This window comes from Haematobia irritans, chromosome 2 (assembly GCF_050003625.1).
Source record: "Haematobia irritans isolate KBUSLIRL chromosome 2, ASM5000362v1, whole genome shotgun sequence".
NCBI lineage: Eukaryota > Metazoa > Arthropoda > Insecta > Diptera > Muscidae > Haematobia > Haematobia irritans.
The window spans coordinates 35476721-35482576 of record NC_134398.1 but is presented as its reverse complement, the minus strand read 5'-3'; positions in this window follow the sequence as shown (position 1 = coordinate 35482576).

Below are 5856 nucleotides of genomic sequence, written 5' to 3'. Positions count from 1 at the left end.
GATCGGTTTATATGGGGGCTATATATAATTATGGGCCGATGTGGACCAATTTTTGCATGGTCATTAGAGAACATGTTTATATGGGGGCTATATGTAATTATGGGCCGACATGGACCAATTTTTGCATGGTCATTAGAGAACATATACTAACACCATGTACCAAATTTCAGCCGGATCGGATGAAATTTGCTTCTCTTAGAGCGATCGCAAGCCAAATTTGGGGGTCCGTTTATATGGGGGCTATACGTAAAAGTGGACCTATATGGACCAATTTTTGCACGGTTGTTAGAGACCATATACTAACACCATGCACTAAATTTAAGCCGGATCGGATGAAATTTGCTTCTCTTAGAGGCCTCGCAAGCCAAATTTGGGGGTCCGTTTATATGGGGGCTATACGTAAAAGTAGACCGATATGGCCCATTTGCAATAACATCCGACCTACATCAATAGCAACTACTTCTGCCCAGTTTCAAGTCGATAGCTGGTTTCGTTCGGAAGTTAGCGTGATTTCAACAGACGGACGTACGGACGGACGGACATGCTCAGATCGACGCAGAATTTCACCACGACCCAGAATATATATACTTTATGGGGTCTTAGAGCGATATTTCGATGTGTTACAAACGGAATGACAAAGTTAATATACCCCCATCCTATGGTGGTATAAAAACCATTGGTGTCATTTGAATCATACCATGTAGTTCATTCTCACTATTTTAAATTTTCTTTACTTTAGTAGTTTAGTTTTGACAAAATTTTGTATAGAAATAAAAAGTTGACAAAATTTCTATAGAAACAAAATGTTGACAAATTGTTCTATAGAAATAATATTTTGACAAAATTTTCTATAGAAATAAAAGGTTTTGAAAATTTTTTCTATAGCAATAAAATTTTAAAAAAATAATGTTTTGATAAAATTTTCTTAAGAGATAAAATATTGATCAAATTTTCTATAGAAATAAAATTAAAACAAGTATATACGGCCGTAAGTTCGGCCAGGCCGAAGCTTATGTTCCCTCCATCATGGATTGCGTCGAAACTTCATCTAAACACTGCCATCCACAATCGAATTACTTAAGTTGCGGTAACGCTTGCCGATGGCAAGGTATCTTAAAACCTCCTAACACCATCTTCTAAATTGTATGTAAGTCCATACGTGGTATATATTAAATCAAAAAAGATCGATCCAATACGTATATAATTCAGTTTGACAAAGTGGGCATAAAATTTTGACAACATTTTCTACAGAAATAAAATTTTAACAAAATTTTCTATAGGAATAATGTTTTCACAAAATTTTCTATAGAAATAAAATTGTGACAATGATGAAAATTTTATTATGAACCGAATAAAAATTTAACAAAATTTTCTCTAGAAATAAAATTTTGACAAAATTTTCTATAGAAATAAAATTTTGACAAAATTTTCTATATAAATAAAATTTTGGTAGATTATTTTTGGCTCTAGTGGCAACCATGATTATGAACCGATATGGACCAATTTTTGTGTGATTGGACCAATTTTGGTATGGTTGTTAGCGACCATATACTAACAACACGTGCCTAATTTGAACCGGATCGGAATTTAACTCCTCCAAGAGGCTCCGGAGGTCAAATCTGGAGAATGATTTATATAGGGGCTATATATAATTATGGACCGATATGGGCCAATTCGGGCACGGTTGTTAAAGATCATATACTAACACCATGTTCCAAATTACAACCGGATTGGATGAAATTTGCATCTCTTTGAGGCTCCGCAAGCCAAATCTGGAGATCGGTTTATATGGGGTCTATATATAATTATGGACCGATGTGGACCAATTTTTGCATGGTTATTAGAGACCATATACCAACATCATGTACCAAATTTCAGCCGGATCGGATGAAATTTTCTTCTCTTTGAGGCTCCGCAAGCCAAATCTGGGGATCGGTTTATATGGGGGCTATATATAATTATGAACCGATGTAAACCAATTATTGCATGGTTGTTAGATACCATATACCAACACCATGTACCAAATTTCAGCCGGATCGGATGAAATTTGCTTCTCTTTTAGGCTCCGCAAGCCAAATCTGGGGATCGGTTTTTATGGGATGAAATATGCTTCTGTTAGAGGCTCCACAAGCCAAATCTGAGGGTCCCTTTATATGGGGGCTATACGTAAAAGTGGACCGATATGGCCCATTTTCAATACCATCCGACCTACATCGATAACAACTACTTGTGCCAAGTTTCAAGTCGATAGCTTGTTTCGTTCGGAAGTTATCGTGATTTCAACAGACGGACGGACGGACGGACATGCTTAGATCGACTCAGTATTTCACCACGACCCAGAATATATATACTTTATGGGGTCTTAGAGCAATATTTCGATGTGTTACAAACGGAATGACAAAGTTAATATACCCCCATCCTATGATGGAGGGTATAAAAAAATGTCTATAAAAATAAAATTAAAAAAAAATTATACTAATGAAATATAAGGAATATTTTCTATAAAACTGAAATTTTAACGAAATATTCTATAGAAATAAAATATTGAAATATTTCCTATAGCAATTAAATTTTAACAAAATCTTCTATAGAAATAAAGTTTTGATAAAATTTGCTATAGAAATAATATTCAGTAAAAATTTCTATAGAATAAAATGAAAGAAACCCTTTTGAGTTAAATAAATCCTCTTTAAAAATTTGGAAAGTCGAAAAATCTACTTTTCGTAAATCCAAATAGTCGAAAGACAATTATTTAAAATTTCGCAAATAATCAAAAAATCGAATTTTTAATTCGATTACATTTAAGTTTTTAATCGAGGTGAGAAATAACTTCACAGAAAGAAAATTTTATTAAAATTGAGTGAAGGCAAGTTTTTCATAGACTTTTCGATTTGTTTATCGTTTGAAGAAATTAACTTTCGATTCGATTATAGAAAACTTAAATTTTGATGATGTGCATTTCGACTTTTGGATGTGCTGTCAGCATAAAAATATCTAAAAAACGTTCTCTTTCAATTCGTATTGTACTTTTCGATTTTTAATTAGAAGTCGATTATTGTTACAATAGGATGTCGATTATGGTCAACATCAAAGCTAGATGGTTACTCTATTTCGCTCGATTTGCAAAAATATCAAAAATGGAAATTCTTCCAAGTACTATTTTTTCTTAAAATCCATGGATATTTTTTATTAAATTTTTTATAAATATATTTTTTATAAATTTTTTTCCAAGGTTTTCTATGGAAATAAACAAAATCCTTCAAAATCTTGTCATTCTTTTCAAGGTTGACGCATCATCAGCAATCTATTCATTAAGGAATTCTGCCTGAATTCCAAAAAGTCGTCGTATGAACGGAAATGATTGTGAATGGTTAGACAAACAACTTTGTTTTGGCCATCAACAAACAAATCCACTCCGATTTGAAATGAACTGCAAAATGACTATCACTTCTTCTATCAAATGCTGATAAATCACTTGTCAATAAATTCCATGGATATCCCAAACCAAATGGACCAAACCAAACTTCTCTCATTTATTTCTAAATTCCCAAAAAATCATAAATCTTTAACGAAAACTGCATCATGTGTTGAGTTTGCAATGAGGATATTCCTGTGAATCGGAGATTTTTTGGTGGGGAAGATTTCAAGGAATTCAAAAATGTGTTAAGATATGCATACGGCAATGTCAAACCGAACCGAACAAAGACAATTTAAAGTCAAGGAATATTCAAAAGGCTTTAACCATTTTATGGGGGGATTGTTACCTTTTCAGTAAAGATCTCCGTTTTATGTGGTGTTATTGTTGTATTTTGGTTTAAGGAGTTTTGCAAATAATTTCAAGAATTGCACCAAACTAAATAAATCACTCAAAATCGAAATTGAACAGAAACACGAACATGCTACGGGAAAAAAATCGTCCAAAGAAATATCCTCGTACCACAAATGTGACACAAGGAATACGGAAAAACAGACAGACAAACGAATAACCAACCGAAATCCGCACTTAATCTAAAATCTCATATAGAAAATCAAACTCAAGGAGAAATTTGGAGTTTTGTTTAAGGCGCCTCATGTATATCCTATGCAAGAAAATATATTTGTATAAAAAGAATCTTTGTATTATTAACGATATTAAAGGAAATAATATTAGCAATTGACTCTATTAATTTTTTCGTGTATAGATTACAAAAACTAATGTTCGAGTTTTTGACAAAATTTTCTATAGAAATATAATTTCGACAAAATTTTCTAAATTTTAACTAAATTTTCTATAAGAATAAAATTTTGACAAAACTTTCTATAGAAATACAATTTTGACAAAATTTTCTATAAGAATAAAATTTTGACAAAATTTTCTATAAGAATAAAATTTTGACAAATTTTTCTATAGGAATAAAATTTTGACAAAATTTTCTATAAGAATCAAATTTTGACAAAATTTTCTATAAGAATAAAATTTTGACAAAATTTTCTATAGATATAAAATTTTGAAAAAATTTTCTATAGATATAAAATTTTGACAAAATTTTCTATAGATATAAAATTTTGACAAAATTTTCAATAGAAATAAAATGTTGACGAAATTGTTTGTAGAAATAAAATTTTAGCAAACTTTTCTATAGAAATAAAATTTTAAATAAATTTTCTATGGAAATATAATTTTGACAAAATTTTCTATAGAAATAAAATTTTGAAAAAATTTTCTATAGGAATAAAATTTTAACTCAATTTTCTATAAGAATAAAATTTTGACAAAATTTTCTATAAGAATAAAATTTTGACAACATTTTCTATAAGAATAAAATTTTGACAAAATTTTCTATAAGAATAAACATTTTACAAAATTTTCTATAGAAATACAATTTTGACAAAATTTTCTATAAGAATAAAATTTTGAGAAAATTTTCTATAAGAAAAAAATTTTGAGAAAATTTTCTATAAGAAAAAAATGTTCACAAAATGTTCTTAAGAATAAAATTTTGACAAAATTTTCTATAAGAATAAAAATTTGACAAAATTTTCTATAGAAATACAATTTTGACAAAATTTATCTATAAGAATAAAATTTTGACAAAATTTTCTATAGGAATAAAACTTTAACTAAATTTTCTATAGAAATATAATTTTAACAAATTTTTTTTAGAAATAAAATTTTGAAAAAATTTTCTATAAAAAGCAGTTTTTAATAAAATTTTTCTTCAAAAATAAAATATCGAAAAAATTTTCCATGGAAATAAATGCTGGCAAAATTTTCAATAGAAATAAATTATGACAAAATTTTCTATAGAAATAAAATTTTGACAAAATTTTCAATAAGAACAAAATTTTTCTATAAGAATACAATTTTGCTAAAAATTTTTATAAGAATAAAATTTTGACAAAATTTGCTATAATAATAAAATTTTGACAAAATTTTGAATAGAATTTGGACAAAATTTTCTATAGGTTAAGTTTGGTTAGGTGGCACCCCAATGTATCAGGCTCACTTAGACTATTCAGTCCATTGTGATACCACATAGGTGAACTTCTCTCTTATCACTGAGTGATGCCCGATTCCATGTTAAGCTCAAGGACAAGCCGACTCCGAACGGCGTTCCATATTGCAGTGAAACCACTTAGAGAAGTTTTGAAATCCTCAGAAATGTCACCAGCATTGGTGTTCGATCGAAGCAGTAATCGAACCCACAAGCTTGTGTATGCAAGGCGGGCATGCTAACCATTGCACCACGGCGGGTTTTCTATAAGAATAACATTTTCACAAAATTTCTATAAAAATAAAATTTTTACAAAATTTTCTTTAGAAATAAAATTTTGATAAAATTTTCTGAAGAAATATATTTCTATAAGAATAAAATT